Source organism: Candoia aspera, chromosome 16, assembly GCF_035149785.1.
Source record: "Candoia aspera isolate rCanAsp1 chromosome 16, rCanAsp1.hap2, whole genome shotgun sequence".
Classification (NCBI taxonomy): Eukaryota; Metazoa; Chordata; class Lepidosauria; order Squamata; family Boidae; genus Candoia; species Candoia aspera.
In genome coordinates this window covers 7,947,971-7,969,098 of record NC_086168.1, presented here as the reverse complement: position 1 = coordinate 7,969,098, position 21,128 = coordinate 7,947,971, and the positions used below count along the sequence as shown (strand labels likewise).

The window sequence follows — 21,128 nt, the reverse complement described above, 5'->3', positions numbered from 1 at the left end:
ATCTCAGGATCTGTGAAAACAGAGATATAAAAAATCCGTTTTTCAAAAACTCACCCAAGAAACTGGCCTCCCTGTGTCGGGTGAGACAAGATTAGCATTTCTAAAAAGTGATTCTGTTGTCCTGCACAGGCTGTCAATCAGAGCTTAAACACTGTAGAAATGAATTCCACTGAATGAATCCTGCTAGACATTCTTTTGGCTAAACATATATCAGGCTTCAGCTGACCTGCTATTCCAGAGATCCTTCCAACAGAGCTGGGAGATCTGCTAAATCTTTTTACAATGTTTACAACTTCTGCCCCATTCCCCTGCTTTTTTGCCCTTTGTGTTTTCCTTAATCCAATCAAAGTTTATCCTGAGCTGTTGGGAGGAAGTCAACCAAATAGCAAAAGTTATTTGGAGGGGGGCGGGGGCTGAACTTAAATCATCCTTTGTAGATAACCAGATGCCACTGCTTCAGTTTTTTACAATTCAGTTTGTCTCTCTCCTGTGGCTTGGTCTTTCTGAATGCCCAGGTTCCAGATGCAGGCCCAGAGGTTATCTGTCCTCCTGCCCCCTCCCTGTAATTCTTTGACTGTAGCCTTTGTATTTGCATAAAGCACCAAATCTGGGAGACGACTAACTGGCCATCTAGCAAATAGCTCCATTCCAGACTGGTTTCTTCACCAGATCTGGACTGAAGCAAAGCAGATGCCTCCTCTAAAGAAAAACGCTTGTAAAGGTCAAACTCTCTGTGGGTTCCACCATCAAGTCTTACAGGTGGCCAACTTACCTTCTGGAAGCACTCCTGGGTTTTGAACAGTTATGGGTGAAAGGATTCTACTTGCTGAGGTGGGGGAGATCTAAAATCCATAGTTTTCTCCTTCTCCCTTTCTTCATATTTCATCTCTCCTTGGCTGAATCAAGATGTCACCAAGGTCTAGATTTTGGACTTTGACATCAACGGGGTCATTTGAGACTGGATTTAAGAGAAGGAGCGGGACAGGGGCACCGGCAACAGCGACTTCTCTGTCACATACATCAAAGGAGTTAGTCACTGCTGTGAACAGCCACAAGCATTTGTCCCCTTTTCTTGTGATTCTGGAGCCATCAATTTTCATGTCAGTAAAGTTTCCCTAATATTGCACAGCCCAGTCTGGGGCAGGCAAGTAGGGACCTCCTAGGGAGACAGTGGAATGTGTGTTCACATGCCAAAATCATTTTGCCTTCCCCTTGGGGTCCTCTGACCGTCCAGGCGCTCATTCCATTCTGCATAATTACAGGTTGCTAGATGCTTCAGCAAGATGAGGGCTCTTTTTTTTTAGCCTTAGAGATCAAGATGAGAGACCTTGCTCATGGAGGGTCTCAAAAGCAAGATCAGTGCTTTGCTATTTATTGCATTTTCCCTTCACAAGAACAATCACCCGCCAACATACCCCCAACCTGCCCACCCCCAACACACAATTCAGGACTCACACAGGATCCCTCTGTGGAAAGCTCAGGTGAGCTTCCCAAAAGCAACTGGAGGAGCTGATGGAAAATGATCCCCTTCCTCACCTAGAATAACTTTAAATTCTCCTAAGGTGGTCATTATCAAACCAGATTTACCAAACCACCCACAGAGAACAGGACAGCAAGTCCAGGCAGCATTCTCAAGCAGAGACAGCAGCCCAAGTCACATCTGGTCAATAAATTCACTTGGTTTTTTTTTTTCCCTTAGTCTGCTCCTGGGGATGGGGAGTAGCAGAACCACATCAGCGTTTAAGCACAGCTGTGATTTTTGCCCTATTGTTGGAAAAGTTTTCCAAAGTTGCGTGGCCTGCAAGTGAGAACAATATTCCTGCAGAATTTAGAAGGCTCCTGGATGAAGACTGTTCTGAGGTGTCCCCTCCTGCATGAATCTTCCATCTGGGGTGCGGCCTGGCTGGGGAATTCTGGGAGTTGAAGTCCACATGTCTTAAAGTTGCCAAGTTTGAAAAACTTTGGTCTAGATTCAAGTGTGAATTAGCTTTGGCCTCCAACTTTTCATCTGATAGTTTAGGCTTGCCAAGCTAGTCGGTTGAAATCACATCACCCTTACTTTAAAAAGGTAAACATTGCAGTTGTTCGGTTCCTGGAGACTCAGTGGCCACACAGGATTTCTGGTGGTCTCCTGTTCTAGTGCTTAGCCAAGCCCTCAATCAGCCCAGAGTTAATGGCAAGGTACAAAACTTTCTTAGCAAATCTGAGTCAATGTTTTATGAGCAGGAAATGATGGTGGAAAGTTGTATAGTTGGGTTCACCCACCGTGCTAAATCAAAATGCAGCTTATTTGATTTTAACTTGGCATGTTGTATGAACCTGGCTGTTGTAGGTTGAAAACAGGGGTTAGGGTAGAGCTAGGCTGACCATACGTCCCATTTTGAATGGGACAGTCCTATTTTTTTAACATTTCCAGACCTTCCCGTTGTTTTAATATGTCTACTTTGTCCCGTTTTCTTAAAATCTTACTTAAAAATTTGAAAGTTCCCACGAACCTGTCAGAATGCAGTCTGACTTTGGGTGTAAGGAGTGGGAGCTCAGCAGAAATGGCAGGAAAAAAGCCGCAGGCTCAACCCGGTGGGAAACCTAAAAAGAAAAAAAACGGGATCGACTGATAGGCGGTGATCAAAGGGTGAGCCGATTGGTTCCTGCCTTGAAACAGCGGGAAGAAAAGAACGTAAAAGCACAGCCAGAGGAGGAATGGCTGGTCGGGGACAAGCATTCACTGGACTCTCCAGCCCAGCCTTGCCTCTCGCAAATGAAGGAATCCGAAGATTCCCAGCCCGAGAAAACCAGAGAAGTTCCTGCCTGCCGATCCAGCCCGTCACCCAGCCCTGCCCCGTTTTGCCATCCCAATGTCCTGTTTTTGTCTCAGGGAAATATGGCCAGCTTAGGTAGAGCAAACCTAGATATTGTGGTTTAGCCGCCTGTAGTTAAGCAGCATACCATCGTTTAGACAGTGCAGGAATATATTAGAAAAATAAAAGTTTTGAACTAGAACCAAGGTTCTTGGCTTGAGACAGCACCTCCAACTACAGGTAGCTGTATTCTCTTGTTGAGTTAGGCCATGTTACACCTTATTTAACAAACCACAGTTTACTTAGTTCAGGGAAAGCGCTAAGCTGAATTATGTTTCATAAGCACTCTAGCTTGGCTCACACAGCACCCTAAACTACAAATAAGCAAGTTGCATGCTGTGTGACATTTTACAAGTGTCTAGCAAAGCGTGGCAGGCATTTTTAAATCAGAAGTGCTAAAGCACACTTAGCAAAGCAGAACACACTTAGTAGAGATACCAGTTCTGAATCTACAGTATTGACTAGGAAAGGGGGACTAGATGGCCTCTGAGAGTCCTCCAACCCCAAGCCTAATATTTCTTCTTGCGCTGTTTTGGTGAGAACATAGCCATGTGAGTTTCCCACGTGCCACCAAAAAGTTCCTCTTCTCTGCCTCAGCATTGCTAATTTCCTTAAAAAAAAAAAAAGACACACATCCTGAATTGCGAGTCATCCCATCACAAGCCACTTGGGTGTCACCATGGAAACAGTTACCAATTAACAGTAAAGACTGACTTGATCAGCAAAATTGAGGATGAGCAGAGGGGGGTACCCAGGAAACCAGAAGCGGAGGGTGGTTGCACTCAGCAAACACCGCCCGGCCAAATGCTGCCCATGATCCTTTCATGAACGCCTTGCCTCTCTGGTTAGCCCTGCAGATTTAAGCTGATGTAATTGCTTGGGCAACTGGCACCCTTTGGGACACGGATCTCAAGGGGAGGGCAGTCTTTCCTAGAGAGCCCTGTGAGAGTAAGAGGCAGAAGCAACAATAAGCTGAATTGGACTTGGAGCAATTTTAAGAGCCAAGATCATGTGTGCAAAGCAGCTGGTGGAGTTGATCCATGTAACCACGAGAATCCCTTTTCTCCCGCTTCAGCAGAAACTCATTTATCAGGAGCCTAAGTCTGCATATACAGGACAGAGGACAATAAAACTAACAAGGTTTTTTGCAGCCTTCCCAACATCCTCCAGGCCAATAGCTTTTTCTAACAATTAAGAGCAATGGTTTATCTCTGGGCTCTTCAGAGTTGGGACTGGATTCATTGGTTGCCTTGCACAATGGAATAACAAAATACGCACTCACTTACACAGTGTTGCATCTGAGCTGCTAGAAAATGGCCCCAGCAAATTGCATCCAGGCTGCTGCCAAGAAAAAGGCTCAGATGTGTCCGCCAGCCACCAGCAATCAAGCACCAGGGGCTTCAATCTTTACAAGGAAATACTAGCCGAGCATTTTGCTGCAACATTGCCAGACAGATTGATCTGGTGGGGGTAAAAGCAGCATTTGGATCAGGCACCATCAGCCAATCCCAGCGAAACTGAAGGTTCAGGCAGGGCACTCCTGTTTGGGACCCAAACCCACCTATTCAACAGAAGCAAATAGAGCAACTTAAAACCAAAGAATGTAAAAATAGCAAATGTATTTCCAACTGGAAGCTTTTAACCCTGAGAGCTCTACCCCAAACTCAGCTGGAGGCTATCAGAGAGGGCTGGGTTACGCACCTACTCATGAAAAAGGGTTTACTCATGAGTAGGCCATTAATTGAAGAATTGACTTGGGGTTTTCCCCTTGCCAACTGTGCCAGGGAAACAATTTCAGATTTTCTGCATTTTGAAAGAGTGGCTTTGCAAGGGAGTTGAAGCCCCACGTTCAGTTGGACCCGTGGGACAGACTCTTAAAAAGAAACCATTCCCGTTCACTATGATCCCATGGATTTTCCTCCCAATCAAAAACTGAGGATGAGCATCTTATAATAGACAAACTGTTTTTGCACAGGAGCCGTCCACTGTCCCCAGCAAAGTTTTCTTCTGAGACTGCACCCAGCTTTCTTCTCTGTGATATTTTTGGTCTGCTGTTTGATGGCTAATTATACTGGTCAGTTGAGAAGCTAAGAAGTTGCAGGTGGGCACATGCAGGTGAAAAAAAAAAGGATGAAATGAATTTGGGGGTGACTCACACCCTAGTGTCTCTCCCGCTAGCCTGGATTTTATACCTTCTTGGGTTTTATATTTATTTACTGTATTTTATAATAATTGTGATGTCGTTTTTATGAGATTTTAATGTTTATATTTGGAGCCTGATTTATTGTAAATGGCCCAGAGTCCCTCTTTTGGGGGAGATGGGCAGTAATTAAATTTGAATAATAAATCAATGTTGTTGCATGCCCTCCCTTGGAAGGCCAACCAGGGACCAACCCCGTGGTCTTTTTCATCTCATTTGTGGAACGAAAGTGGCATAAATGTCCAATGGTTAAGACTGACTGGGTTGTTCTGTCCTTATTCTGCTCTGCTGTTATGAGCCAGGAGATATTTCTCCCTCCAGGCATTTCTCCTCTTGTAATCTCTCTTGCGTCACTGAAACCAAGCAAACAAGTAGTATCATCTCTTCCCCCACCTCCACGCTCACCTTACCAAAACTTGGAAAACCCCTTTGATCCCTTCCTTCAGTGTTTCTGAAGCAAGAAATGCAAGTGGAGGGCTTTATTTTGTTGCTTTTGCTTTGGAAGAAACACACTGGTTTTTTGGAGCCAGATAACCTTTCACCCCAGTTAGATCCACTAAGGTTTTTTTTTTTTTAAAGGGGTGGGGGAGTCTGTATTTGTGCTGATGGCATTTCTTCCCTCCACCCTTAAAATGTCACAACTTGGCATGTTTTTTTTTTCCTTACCAAAAACCTGATTGACTAATCAAAACATCAGCAGCCCCTCTGCTAAAGTTTATAACTTTAAAAACAAAAAAGTTATGGCAACAAGACAGACAGCTTTAAGCACAACACAAAGCACTAGGAAGAAGTAAAACAAAACCTCCTTTGAGCTGTGTTTGAGTCTTGCTGACTTCAAGGAAGTGTGTCCAATGCAGTTTTCTTGCACGCACACACACACACACACACACGAAGTGGCTTGTTATTGCCTTCTTCTGGAAATTTGTTTGGATTTCCCAGTCAAGCCTATATCCCTGAAATGTCCAAATGTTCTCCACTGCAAAGATTAAGTAGGTCCTACTGCTTTGCATTTTCAGCCAACTCATCTTCAGCGCAGATGTCCAGATAGTGCCCAGGTTGGACAGCATAATAAGGAATGAGCTGAAAAGATTGCTTTATGCACAGCATGAGCCTCTTAACCCCAATCCACTGCCCCACTTCTTCTGCTGGGCTAAAGAGTTTCAGCATGTCTGAAACATGTTCTCCCTGCTGTTCCAGGATGGAATCTTCGCTGTGGTCACCATCATGCCTGTCCTTGACCCAGATAGTGTGATGGAAGGACAGGAAGGAAGATTAGAGGGTGGATCAAAACAGAGAAGGGCATGGCCCATGGTTTGTAGCCAGTTTGATGTTTCAGATAGGAGAATGAGAAGAGAAAAACGAAGACTGCGTATCTAGGGACACATGCCAGCCAAGAGGATGCCTCTTCCAGCTCAGTTTTGGCTTCTCTGATGGAGGCTTCCCAGAGCCTTCAATCTTTTCTGCTCACCAACTCTCTGACCCTGTGCTGCAGACTGAACCCCGGATGGTCTCCATGCCAGTAGGCTGAGGATGAGCAGAAAATGCATTAAATTATGCTGAGATGCAGGAAAAATGAAGGGAGAATCTCCCTCTTTCTTCCTTTCCCGCTCCTATGTGAAAAAAAACCAAACAGTCTTGTCCAGTTAAACCAGGTAAAAAGAAAGGGGCCAGGGGAACTCATTGCCACAAGATGTGGAGATAGCTACTGAGTTAAATGGCTTTAAAGGGGGATTACAGACATCTATGCAGGCTCCATGGCAGCAACCTGAAGGCTTAAAAGCAATGTAGTTGCTGGAAGATTTATGGGTGTTATAGCCCTGCTACCCTGCTTCAGGCAAGGAACTTTCCCACAGGAAACTGGGTATGTGGCATGCAGTGATATAAAGATGTATAGATCTCTCTCTCTCTTTTTGAATTTATGAAGAGATTAGCAAGTTCACATTTCGTTCCATGCCATAAACATGTCTTCCTGGCTGTTTCTGTATGCCAGACTTCTGCTAAAGACACATGAGCAGGTTAGGACAATTATGCCTTTGTTCCCTGGCAGGATGCCAACTTAAGCTTTTGGCATCAGCACCAAAGTGACTACTATGGGGAGGGGAAAAAAAAAAAGCTGCACGAGTTCCTTGGGTGTCCATACAAAACTTCATTACGACACCATCCTCTTGGGGATCCAAAACGATTTTGCTGTGAGCCGGCCAGTTACTCTGATGCACTTTCCTCAGATCCACTGAGAAACAAGTAAACACAGTAAGGTAAGTTTGGACCGAGTTCCTGGATTTTCCTGGGGGAATCCTGCCCATTTGACTTAAACCTGTCCTGCTCCACCTCCTCCTTTGGTCTCAATCTTGTGCCATTCTTCTCAGCTCTCTGCACAAACACAGGGCTGAGCCAGAGAGGGCACCAGCCCATTGTAGGCCACCCATGCGCTCGACTGGTCCTTCCTCTCTTGTAGCCTTTTCCTCTTTTCACATGTTTTTTTTAAAACTGCTGTTCCAGCCCAGTCCAATTATCTGATTAATCCCTTCCTGGCATGGAAGGAGCACTGGAACTGCGGTGGCGAAATGTTTTGCTTGTTCCATTTCAGCCTGTTGGGATGAACGGGGAGAAAGGGCGGGGCGCCATTTGGCAACCCCATCTAGGCCTTGATCATTACAAAATTTTCTTTTTCAAACCTTTGGATCTTTTTAGTCCTCAGACGAATCCTGTTGGCTCTTGGAACAGAGTTTCCACCTCTGCAACAGGCTGCAAGAGAACTTTCCACCTGGTTTCCTGGAGGGTCATTATAAACCGAATCAAAGCCCTGCAACAAAATGAGGTCTTTTTAAATTGGTCTGTTAGTCAGTTTCTAAACACACTGCAGGACTGAAAGCCCTACCAAAACAGCAGAGAAAATTAAACACTTGTAGACTTGCAACACTGCGTTGTTGTTTTGCACCAGCCAACCCTTGGCTTTCAGGGCTAGTGAGTCATACAACCTATTTCAGAAGGATCTGTAGCCTGTGTATTGCCAATGTTTACTCTACTGTACTCCACAGCTGAAGCCATCAAGTCTCATCTCCGATCAGTGCAGGAATCCAGATTGAACCATCCCCAAAGGATGGCCGTCCGCCCTCTGCTTTAACACAACCGGTAAAAAAGAGCCCACCGCCTCCCACTCATTTCCATCGCTGAACTGTTCTTACTATCTGGAGATTTTTTCCCCCCTAAGATTCAGTTAGAACCTGCCTTCTTGTAGCAGGATAATTATTCTGGGTCCTGCCCTCTGTGATGACATAGAACAGATCTCGACCTTCTTCTGTGCAATGACCTTTCAAGAATTTGAAAAGCGCTATCGCATCCCTCCAAAAGGTCTTTTTCCAAGCAAAGCATATCCTTTCCCCTCCAGGCCTCTTCACCAGACTTGGTTTCCAGTCCTGCAGTTATTGTCCTTGATCTCCACAGGTACTGATAAATATCCCCTTTCTAATTCACAAGTGGAATCCCACTCACTCCAGAAAAGATGACTTTGGTTAACAGTGGCTAGAAATGGTTTCTAGAGGCTCACTCTGCACTTTCTGTTCGATCTTTGTTGTCTTGCAGAAGACAGAAGCTATTTCTCTTCACTGCTTTTGCGAAGAAAACAGGAACTAGCAGGTTTGGGCTATTAAAAAGGGGATTTCAGCAGAGCAGTAAGGCAAAACATTCTGCTGTAGCACTCAGCATGGCTGGCCCAAGAGGGTTTGAGTTGGAGAAGGAAATGGCAACTTTCTGCAGCTCGTGTGCAGAAGCCAACCCAGCTTAATTCCACATCGGTAATGGCAAAGCCACCCTCTTTGCTTAGGGATTATGCACTTAAGTGGAAGAGCATCCATGCTGTTCTCCCTTATGACTCCTTCACGTCACATAATGATAGGGCCAGTGCACATTGCACAAGCCCACGGCTTTGTTTACCCATGGTTTATTAAATATACCACAGTAAGTTAGGGTCTCATGTCACTGTTACTCAAAACCAAGCCATGGCATGGCTCAGCACAAGGTGCTAATTCAATGTTGACTCAGGAAGTAATGGACTTTTAGTGTGACTTCTTTGGTTGACTACAGGGATGGGCTGGTAAAGTCACCCAAGAATTGAACCTGACTTAGGGAAAACTACTCCCTGCTTCCAAGGTTTTAATTCCACTGTGAATTCAGACAGCATCATTTTCTCAAGAGACAGAGCGATTGCCATCTCCTCCCCCAATAAAAATTCTTACCGTCTCCCGCTCCCATAAAACTTCTGCACGAGTCTGTAAACTGCAGACTATATGTTGGTTTTGCAGGGGACCTGCAAAGAACGACTCCTTTTTAAAGAATAGTGGGAGGGTGCAAGAAAAGCCTTCTTTTGCATCTACAGACTTATTGGCTTTATTGCTGCCATTAATCCTCTCTTGGGGCCCAAAAACCATGCTCTCATTCAGGCTATCCCTTTAAGCAAGTGTTCATCTTAGCTTGGCTAAGCTCATGGGGATCCTTCCTTCTGCCTTGGCATGTTTTCTTGTATCCAGGTCACAATAGCCATGATTTTCATCTGGATTGCTGAAATTAGCTTCCTGAAAATTGTACTGGAACTCATATACAGTAATTAAAGGTTGCCATTGAGTTGGGTAACCTGTCCCTATTTCATGAGAGTGGTGAAAGAATTGGTTGTTTACAGATGGTAGGTGGATTTGTAATTTGACAGCCCAACTGGGATGCTAATCAAGGATGAGGGTGGTATATTTAGGATTCCAGAGGCACACAAGAGCCCTGATATCCTGTTTTTTGGCCCTCTCCAGCCACAACATGCATCTATCCATCTACAGTATCTCCTACCAGAATGAAAGAGGAAGAAAAGAAAGCAACAGGAAAGTTCAAAATCCTGGTTCTGCACATTTGTGTCTTCCTATTCTGGATCGTGGCCTCATCTCTGGGGCCTTTACCCTCCCCTTAAACATTAACTGCTACCCCTAAGCACCCCAAGCTGCCCACCCCTGATCTAGCAATTCAGTCAAATCTGCAATTGGATAATGTCTCCTAATGGGATCTTCAATGATGTCTCAAGGAACTGTCAGCGAGGTTGACCAGGTCAGCAAAGAATAAACAAATCATAAAAGGGAGAGGGGGAGGGAAATGCCTCATTTTTGCTTTCATCCAACTTAGAGTCTACCCAGCCACATTGCATAGAAGAGTATCACAACGTATTTTCTTTGAACACCATTAGAAAGCAACCATAATAATTTCGTCAACATAGTTCACGGTGGATAAAGTGGAGCACCACCTGGTGTCCAAGTTCGTATTAACTGAAGCCAGAGACTTTACTGAGCTGAGCCTGACTCCTGGGTGACTCCATGCATACTTCCATGCGGTTTTCTTGGGAACATTTTGGAAGTGGTTTATCACAGCCTTCTTCCAGCATATTTTTTTTTTAAAAAATCCTAGTGGGCTTCCATTCAAATACTAAGTCTGAACTTATGATACTTAGAGTTTCAAGATCAGCCAAGGAAGATGTTGCTCCTGTGCTGGGCACAGGCAGAATCCAGTCTTAAATGCAAACTAGGGCCAGTCTTTGATCTATTCCTAAGGAACATTGCTTCCTAAATGGAGAGCTGCTGCTGATCCATTCATCAGGAATGAGGGACCCATATCTACCCAAAGTTGGTGAACTTCACCTTCCATCAGCCTTATCAATCACAGACAATGGTCAGAAACAAGGGGAACTATAGTCAGAGATCAGAAGAGATGCAGGTCTGCTACTGAATTGAGTAATCAATTGATTTACTGTAATGCAAATTCAACTACTAAATTTTGCAGATTTTTTTTCTAAAATAATGCAATGCATTGATTACTGTACTTATTCTATTTATGTCCCGCCCTTCTATCTGTAAAACATTCAAAGCAGCTAACAGCATGTAGGGTTACAGGCATGCAAAGGAAAAGTTATTAAAAAGAGAAAATATATATATATTTAAAAAAACTAATGGCATTTGAAAAGAAAAAAAAAAGTAGACACATAATTTCTGCAACCACAATTCACTGGCAGCTATCTTTTTTTTCTAAAGCCAGACAGAAGCCAAATGGAAGAAGTAAAAGTTAAGCATTCAAGATTTTCACTCAGCCTTCCCAGGATGATTTACTAAGCACTGGTTTTCATGCTTCACCAAGACTTTCTAACTCTTAGAAACAAGTGAACTCCATAGAGAACCTGAACATGTGTTCTGCTTTACACTGGCAAAACTGTAGATGAAGAGGTCAAGACAACAGTTCACCATCATGAAGATTAAAGATATTCAGACTTTGATCTTCTGTAGAAGAAGGCATGACATCTGGAAATATTTCACCATTGTAACCATGGTCCAACAAAGGTGGGGAGGGATGAAGCAGACAGCAGAGATGACCAGGGTGACAGTGATCACCTGTATGGGCTTGGTATTTATCACCTTTCCTTGAAAAATTGACTTTATTTTGGCAATATGGATCTCCAACTTCAGATAGGAAGTCAAGGAGATGCCAAAAGGGAGAAGAAGCAAAATATCTCAACGATGAGGCTGCAGATCAAGTATATGGTGGACAACTCTGACTGGTGAATACTCAAGCACATCACCAAGTTGTTGATGCTGAAGTCCTGAGGATGAAGAATAGCAGGCCTTGGAAGAAAAGGAAAGTCCAAACACCCAAGAGGAGTTTCTTCAAGAAGGACTTCCTTTACCTGATCATCTTGGTGTTGTAGCTGACAACACTTGATATTGATGGAAGCTGAGGAGGGTCAGGAAGTAGATGAGCGCTGAGCAAAAACAGTTGAAGCAGACAGAGGAATTGCTCACAAGACCAATGGCTGCCCAAACCAAAATAGGGCACCATCAACAGAGTTGACAGAGGAGAGCTGTCAACTGTCATTAAATGCTTTAATGCTCTAATTCATTTGATTACTTCCTTGTCTTCCTCTCTTGGCCTGTTCCATAGTCACTGCTGATTTAATGGGCTTCAGGCAGCCCCCTTCTCCATTCTGCCATGAAGCCATACCCTTGCCAAGTTACAAGGCTTATACTCTATGAGGATCCATTCTCGGTTCAGTGGTTCTCCTGGATGAAGCTGAAAGCACCATCTCAATTGTGATTTGATATTTACAGATACCTGTTTCATTCATTCTTGAGTGTGATGTCTGATCTCAGACATACAATACCAAGGCTGTCTGGAAGCTGCCCTGGCCTCAGTTGTTGCAAGACAGAACAGCCCCACAGCCAGGATCAACATGGAGGTTCCCAGCCTGCAATGTTCTTTACAGCCTTCCTTAGCTGAGCCTTGTGTCTTGAGATCATGGATTCAGTTTTACGCTTTCCGGATGATCCTGCCCGGCTTCCTCCAGTCCTTGGTTCGCTCTCGTGGCACTGGATAAGCCAATGAGTGGGAAACACTTGAACGGTTCACTTGGGAAGAGCTGCTAAAAAGACAAATATGAAAAAAATGGGCATTGTCCAGAATTGTTGCTTCTAAGGCCTCCCTCACCCACTTCTGGGTCTGACACCACCCATCACTTGAGAATGTGATCCTTGGAAGATAAAGATGGTCTACTCTTTATCTGAGAGCCAGTTTGGTTTAGTGGTTAAGGCAACAGGCTAGAAACCAGGAGACTGAGAGTTCTAGTCCTGCCTTAGGCATGAAAGCCAGCTGGGTGACCTTGGGCCAATCACTCTCTCTCAGCCCTAGGAAGCAGGCAATGGCAAACCACTTCTGAAATCTTGCCAAGAAAACTGCAGGGACTAGTCCAGGCAGTTGCTGAGGATTGGACATGATTGAATGAAAAAAATAACCCCTTTTTATCTAAGAAAGGACTGAAAAGGAAAAAGGGAAGACAGAGGGGGGAAAATGTGTTTTACAAAACTCGGTGCTTTGTAAGTGACCCACAGTCTATGTCTGTATTGGAGGGACTTCGGCCAGTATTTTAACTTCTAGGTAACATGTCTCTAGAGCTATTTAAACCCCCAATCCTCTCCCAGATCTGTAATCATGGATTAGTTCCCCCCAATTATATTTAGGGTACCATGTGCAGAGCTTGGTAACTGCACTTCTTTTTGTTCTTTTCAATCGTGCTGGGGATTTGAAGAGAGGTTTTGATTTTCATTTCGCAGTTGTATGCGCCTGAACTGGTTTCACTGTTCCAGCCTAACTGACACAGAGTAGGGTGAGAATGTGTGATGGCAAGTGTGTGTGTTGGTGTGAGTAGGTGTCTCTTCGGCACCTGCCCGGGGCCACTGTTCAGGAATACCTCACAACTAGAATGCTTGCAGGAGCATGCAGGTGGCTCAGTAGTAACACCTCAGTGAAATGGCACAGAATTGTAAATTGAAACCCTACAAGCCAAGACGCATTAGTGTTAGAATAAATTCCTATTTAATTCCATTCTCTATTCAGAGCCACGAGGGCTAGAATCTCACTTCTTCAAGAGAAGCAGAAATCACCGGGAAAACACCTGCATTGGCATGTCTAACTCAACCCCTCGTATTTCCAGGTGAGGAAGGGGAAGATTCTTGCCTGAAACTCCAGAGCTTGTATTGACTTTGCTGGGCTGGGTGGACCTTGGCCTGACTCAAAATAAGGTGCCCTCTAACATGCCTGTCTTTTTCTGCTTGCTTAATTCTGCCCTTTCTTCCAAACCATGAGGACTAGACTTGCTTATTTTGAGAGAGCAGCAGAGCTGTAACTCAGTGGGGAAGCGTCTTGGGTGCAGGAAGTCCCAGGCTGAAATGGCAGCATCTGCAAGGAAGATCTGGAAAGAGGGATAGCCCCAAACTGGGCACCTTTTTGCCCTCAGCAGAGGATGCCATCACAAAGCCTCAGTGCCCTCCCCTTCTAAAGAAGCAGACTCTCCCTTCTGATTTTTCCCAGGCTTTCTTCCTTTGAGAGGAGCGCACACAAACACACACGCACGCACCCCTTACCTGCCTGACCAAGGAGGCCCAGACGGCTTCTTTGGCTTGGTTGCCTGCTTCTGATACTCCATCCAGCCACTCACCAGCTCATGGATGATCATCAGATAGAGAAGAAAGATGAGGACAGCCGGGTCCATCTGTGGCACCTCTGAGCCCACTTCATTGGGCCTGGGGGTCATGGATGCTGGCAGGCCAGAGGGAGATCAGCTGGAGGAAGAAGATCCTTGCTAGCAATTTCTTCTTTCTGCAGCCAAACGGAAGCTCCAAGGATCCTCCCTGCGGTGACATTGGCCAGCTGTGAAGCTGGCGAGCAAAGTCATGCCGTCCGAGGCCGTCACTTGCTTTCCTCAACTCTGGCTCCCCCTCAGCCCCCAACCTGCAATAAGCTCCCAGCTGCCTCCATCCTTCACCAGTGGTATTTTAGGCATCGCTGTGCGGGAGTGTACGCCCACAAGACGAAGGGCTTTCTCGCTCAGCTCTTCCAGCGAGATTCTCTCTGGATGAAGCAAGAACTGCAGGACACACACACAAAGAAAAAACTGATTAGCTCCCCCTTTGTATAAAACAGCAGCACCCTCCCCAAGGGCGAAATAAAAACCCAGAACAGTATCTAACCTGAATCCATGCTGGGCTGCTATGAAGCGATTGGCTACATTGCCAGAATCTATGTTTCTATTTCTCCCTTTTGTTTGACATATAGATCCCTCCACCTCTCCAGCAGATTTAACACGGAGCTGTTAAATCCACTGTATATGAAATACCTCGGCATGTTTTAGCATGGGCCCAATGCAGGAAGAGATAGTTATTTATTTGTTAGCCCGGCTTTATTATTTTTATAAATAACTCAAGGCGGTGAACATCCCTAATACTCCATCCTCCTCCTATTTTCCCCACAACAACAACCCTGTGAGGTGGGTTGGGCTGAGAGAGTGTGACTGGCCCAAGGTCTCCCAGCTGGCTTTCATGCCCAAGGCGGGACTAGAACTCTCCTACCACGCCTGATTGGCCCTTGGGCTGAGAGAGTGTGACTGGCCCAAGGTCTCCCAGCTGGCTTTCATGCCCACGGCGGAACTAGAACTCTCCTACCATGCCTGATTGGCCCTTGGGCTGAGAGAGGGACCGGCCCAAGGTCTCCCAGCTGGCTTTCATGCCCAAGGCGGGACTAGAACTCTCCTACCACGCCTGATTGGCCCTTGGGCTGAGAGAGGGACCAGCCCAAGGTCTCCCAGCTGGCTTTCATGCCCAAGGCGGGACTAGAACTCTCCTACCACGCCTGATTGGCCCTTGGGCTGAGAGAGAGGGACTGGCCCAAGGTCTCCCAGCTGGCTTTCATGCCCAAGGCGGGACTAGAACTCTCCTACCACGCCTGATTGGCCCTTGGGCTGAGAGAGGGACTGGCCCATGGTATGCAGGCCCAGAGAGAAGATTCATTGAGTCCTGCATCTGAGCCAGCCTAAAAGGAGCCTGAACTGGCTTCCAACATGAGCTTTAGACCTCCTGCTTCTGTTGCGGGGGATTAAGCTACAATCTTCATGGCTAAGACTGGGCAAATAAAACAAGGAAGTTTGGCCAAATTTTTTAACTTTTTCTTTTTCATTAAAAATGATTTACAGTATGCTCAGGTTTTAATCTGCATTTGTTCTATGGAAACCATCAGGTTTTGCTTCAAAGTTTTATTGCCTTAGTCTGCTGAGTTCAAGGAATAATGTAACCTGGTTACAGAATAAATCTATTTGTAGGGTTTGTACAAAACATTGACCCACAGTCTAAGCAAAAGTCTGGGTTCATCCAGCACATTGATATACACCCCCCAAATTAACCATAGTTAAGACAAACCAAGTTTAGAAGATCATGCAAATACAAGTACTAGATTTGTAACCAAACTTGTTAAGCATGTGTGAACATATCCTGCATATGGGCTTGCTTTACACATGTGTGGCTTACCATGCTGTGAGGACTATATAGCTTGTAAGTCATACTTTAAGGCTTAGTTTGATAATAGTTTGTCTGGTAACAGTTTGGTAACCATTGAACCTGGTTATTATGTCACCTTTGAGAGTTGTACTTAAAACAAACCATGGGAAACCTGTTTATTAGAGATTGCCTACTCCTAGGCAATTGGGTATTTAGATTTCATTGAGAGCCTAAATCCAATCCATAGCCTAATTCATATAGCTCCCAGAAGTCATAAAAGTTCAGCTTATAAAATGCTTCCAAAGACTTTAATATCTAAAATTTTATTTTTTTAGAGATGTAATTTTTAAATAGTTGTAAATGAGACATGGTTCAGCAGATGCAGCCCTTGGCTCAATTTGCCTGGGCCTTGCTTAATATTTGGAAAGAAGACCACAAAAGAATCCTGTAGTTGTAGACAAGACTACAAAGGATTTTAAATAAATGAATAAATAAAATACACAGCCTGAAAGAAACCAATGGCAAAACACATCTCTCTTACTCCTGAGCAAACAACGTGGATGTGTTCATGACATCATTAGACGTCAAGCTTGACTTGAAGGGTCGTCTATTTATCTTCTAGTAAATTATGGCACTTAAAAAAATAAAAAACCTAACCTTGGCAGCAGTTTCTTATGTCTAACTTGAAATTTAAAAAGCATTCTATAAACAAACTCAAGATTGATAACATCACACATACCCAGAGTCTGTATCCCTATTTCTCTGTATGTTGGCTTCTTCCTCACCAGCCTGGTTCTGCCTTTCTTGAAAATAACAGTCTAAAAAGAGTGAGATGCCTGAGTGGATGCATAGCTATAAAACCTGACAGAGTAGATCTGAAAACCAAAGAGGGGACCAGGCAGGATGGTAGAATCTTTCCTGTTTCCATAGCAACAGAGGCAGTTGCTGAGATCCCAGGGAAAGCTTCACTGTATAGCACATCTTCAGTCCTAGAGTGCCCAACACCTTACTCATGGCCCTATTTTATCCTAGGCTATTGCTCTTGTTAAGTGTCTCCTTGTGCCTCTGCTGTGAAACCAGCAATACATCTCAAGTAAGTTGAGTGTCTGCATCAGCCGTTGCTCTTTCCCCTACTTCACATCCCCACAAAAGCTGTGCCCGTGTTATAAGCTGTGCGTCTCTTGTCAAGATCTGTCCTGAATGGATCTGATTACTGGAGCAAGTGGTCTTGGGACCACCCTTAAAATCATGAATGGTCATTTCACATCTACTTTAAATTGGTTGTTCTTGCCCTTAGGCCTCTTAGGGGGATTGGGTACTGTGTCAACCAGGCCATTGTGATTTGGTCAGCAAACAACGGTTTAAAAAATCCTCCTTTAGCAAAAGGTAGGAAACCACCCTTAAAGAACCCCCACTTTATGCAGAATTCTTATTTTGGGGAGAGGGGAAGCAGAGCAATTGTTTTAGATATCACCCAGGACAGGGGAGTAGCTTGGCAAATGAGCTCAGGGGCCAACACACAATTTTCTGAAGCCCTCTCCTGGACTCTTATTTAATGTTTACCTTTAGAAAAAGCACCAGTACCACCAAGACATGATAGGAGAAACTGGGGTGGTGGTGGTGGGGGATTTCTCTCTTTGGATCAAGATTGTAACTGGACAGAGGATGAAAATTAACTCTTCCTATTTGTCTTAATCAAGCTCTAAAGGACATGCAAGGTAGAGCAACCCATGATACTTGCCTGATCCTGATGAACAATGGAATCTACTCCACCTGGTGCATTCTACAGCCAGAACCAAACTAGACTAAAAGCTGGGTTTTACTTCCATGCTGGTGATTTAACAGCATATTCCACTATAAACAAGACATTCTTTGAGGGAAATGGTTGGGAAAAACAACAACAACTATGGAAGGACTACTAATTCAGCCTGTCCTGACTTGGTGCCCTCCAACTGTTCAATGGTCTGAATTCACCACCATGTGACATAAAAAAGGGCCAAGAACAGAATGCTGACTGTCAAAATGCTCTTTTTTCTGAACATTTTGGTAGCATGAGAAGCAGCTGTTCCTCTAAAGTGACCCCCACTAATCTTCACCAGCAGTTCTCACCCCTGAGCAGGCATCTGCTCAGGTAAGCCAACTCCACCCAAGTAGCATGTCTTTAGATGAAGTGCATAAGAATCAGAAGAACCATCAAACTGTTACTCAGTTAATTCCTTCCCCACCTGTGCCAACAGGACCATGGGAACCAAGGCACAGCAAAGAAGCCCATCCAAGATTGCCCTGACGAAGGAAAAAAAACCCACCATCACAGTGGAACACAGCTCAGCCCAGATCATTAAGCAGCCTCGACAGAAGAAGAAAAAGCATACCAGAAGAAGGAGGAGCAAATCACAGCAGCCCCAGCTTACAGTGCTTGGCAAGAGTTGTTCCATTCATAATTTTGTCTCCCAAGGGTAAGGCTGCCTTTGATGGCTTGCTGAAATTTGCAAGGAAGGTCAGGACCTTGGATAGCTCCAGATATTTTTTTTGAAAAGCCAAAGAATGTCATCTCACCAACACTCTTAAGCCTGACTGAAGGCTTATATAGGGAATCTCATGTTGGGTGTGGTCAGCTCCACCCATCCTGAAGGAGCTGCTGTCTGTTAAAGGGCCCTCAAATGATTTTTCAGTCTCATCCTTGTGAGGATGAACTTGAGGCTCATCAGGAGGATAATGACAAAGCCGTGTCCTCTGTGGGAGAGGACCCAAACTTCAAAACTAAAATGCTCAACATTCATGCATGCTGAAAGGCTCAGAGACTTGTTGATCATAAGAATGTGGCACATCTAATGGCTCCTGGCCAGGTTGTACAGTAGCTCAAATCCCAGACCCAAAATTCCATCAGCAGCTCTAGTGTCTATAATTCCCTGGTTCTTCCTCATTGAGATGTATTATTTAGATGAATAAAAGCAATTAATTAGGTCTTTACCTGATGAACCAGTAGCTGATTCTTATTAGAAGGGATGTACCTCTCATTCAATTCTGAATGCAGCATCAGTGATGTTGAATAGATGACCATCCAGGCTTGATTTAAATATGTTCAGGAGTGCCAACTGCATCCTGAGTTAATCTGATCCATATCTGAACATGAGAATTTGATCCTGTGATTAGCTGAAGAGTTAAATGCTTGGTGTGTAATCTAGGGATCAAGTATGAATGAATTTGTTTCCACCAACTATTGAGCTTCCATAATATTAACACTTCTATGCTGCAGAAGGTTGTGGTGGCATGATACAGGCTTACACACCTAAGTGAGCCATTAGCAGAGGTGAGATTTAAGCTGGAAGCTGATTTATAGCTTCCATTCTTTCCATTAGGAAGCTGAGAGACAGTCTGGTAGCCGTAAAAGTAGGCACAGACCTGAAGCTCAGTAATTACATGTGGTATAGCTCTTGTTAAACTATACCACTTCTTATCTGAAAGGTACAGTGCTTCCCCAAATAGGGCTGGTGATCTGGTTCTTTGTGCAGAACTGGGGCAGACCTGTTCAGTCCACCGCTAGCAACCATCTTCCCCTTGCAGTCTGAAATGGTCCGGTTCGCCCTGGTTCCCCCAGCTTCATCCAAGTCCCAACAGTAGACTTCAAGATCCTAAGTGGATCTGGACTCCAAGCCACTGGGGGAGCATTCTGCTGCCGTTGCAGGCCTCCTGAATTTCTGGAGACCTTTGAAGCACATGCCTTGATAATGCACGACTGAGCTGCTGGCAGCAGGGTGGTGATCTAGTTTTGGTCTGAGTAGATACAGTATTTCTGAAATGTTGTTGCATTCATCTCACCCAGGTTGCCACCAGAAATGCAAGAGAGCACAACCAAGTTCTGTCACTGCAGTGAGAACACTGGAAACGAACCTTCAAAGAAAGACAACTTGGTGAGTGGGAGAAGAACCTAGATAATGTGTTGTTGTTTCAGTAGCAATTCATTTTAAGCCAACCCTGCTTAGTGTGATGTGCAAATAGTCTGTAATTCCTAGGTAACCATGGTTATTGAAGAATATGGAAGCAGATGTAGATCATATAGTGCTTGTGGGCAATTCTTCTATTTTATTTTTTCAAAAAGCAGGGAGAGTCCCATAATGCCAAGCCAGAAACTGAAAACAAAAACACATCTCGGAAAGAGAGAATGGAGCATTCAGAAAAGCCTAAAGATACTAGCAGCAGCAGCAGCGAAAACAAAAGGTAATGCGAACTCAAGGAAAGCTAGCCAATTTATTTCCACCAGCTTGCTGAAGGAATTATTCCTAGCCAACCTGTCTACTTAAAGTGCCTAGCTAGATGGCAGCACCTACCAGATTTTGACTGATCTAAAGAAGGAAGGAAGGAAGGAAGGAAGGAAGGAAGGAAGGAGAGGGGAAAGGAAGGAAGGAAGGAAGGAGAGGAGAGAGGAAAGGAAGGAAGGAAGGAAGGAAGGAGAGGAGGGAAGGAAGGAGAGGAGGGAAGAAGAGAGGAGAGAAGAAGGAAGGAAGGAAGGAAGGAAGGAAGGAAGGAAGGAAGGAAGGAAGGAGAGGAGAGAGGAAAGGAAGGAAGGAGAGGAGAGGAGAGGAGAGGAGAGGAGGGAAGAAGAGAGGAGAGGAGACAAGAAGGAAGGAAGGAAGGAAGGAAGGAAGGAAGGAAGGAAGGAAGGAAGGAAGGAAGGAAGGAAGGAGAGATCATTAAGAAACCTCATGTTTTACGTGATTTTTTTAGACATTGGAGGAGGAGAACTGGGTTAGTCTGTGGTGGCATAAAACCATTAATAAATAATTAGGGCTTTTAAGAAAATTTATCAGTTGGAAAGAAGGTGCTACCAAACTCCTTTGGGTTTTTATAATTATGTAAGCCACAGCAGCGGTATGGATTGTGGTCCAACAGAAATGTGATAGGAAGGAAGGATCCATCAGTCCTTAAGCAAGAAGCAACCAAGGACGATTTAAAATGTGAGTCCTGTGTACTAAGTGGAGGGGACAGCTGATTTGGAAACTGATCTATACTTTGTCTTCTGTATGCCTGAACAGGTTAAAACACCCCAATGTTGTGGAGAAGAAGAAATATCAAGCAGTCTCTGAATACCAGTTTATATACCCAGGTAAATCAAAGAAAACAAACTGTTTGTCCTCCATTCCTTCTCTCTGAAAGTCTCCCTGGAGGTTTCCAATTTCAGTTTAATAGAGTTGCCAACCCATCCCATTGGGACGCGGTGGCGCTATGGGT

General features: G+C 44.6%; 1 pseudogene; it reads right to left on the bottom strand.

Annotated features, from left to right (window-relative positions):
* Positions 1-11,225: 11,225 nt before the first annotated feature.
* Positions 11,226-14,764, bottom strand: LOC134506307 (lysophosphatidic acid receptor 4-like; annotated as a pseudogene).
* Between the last annotated feature and the right edge of the window lie 6,364 nt (positions 14,765-21,128).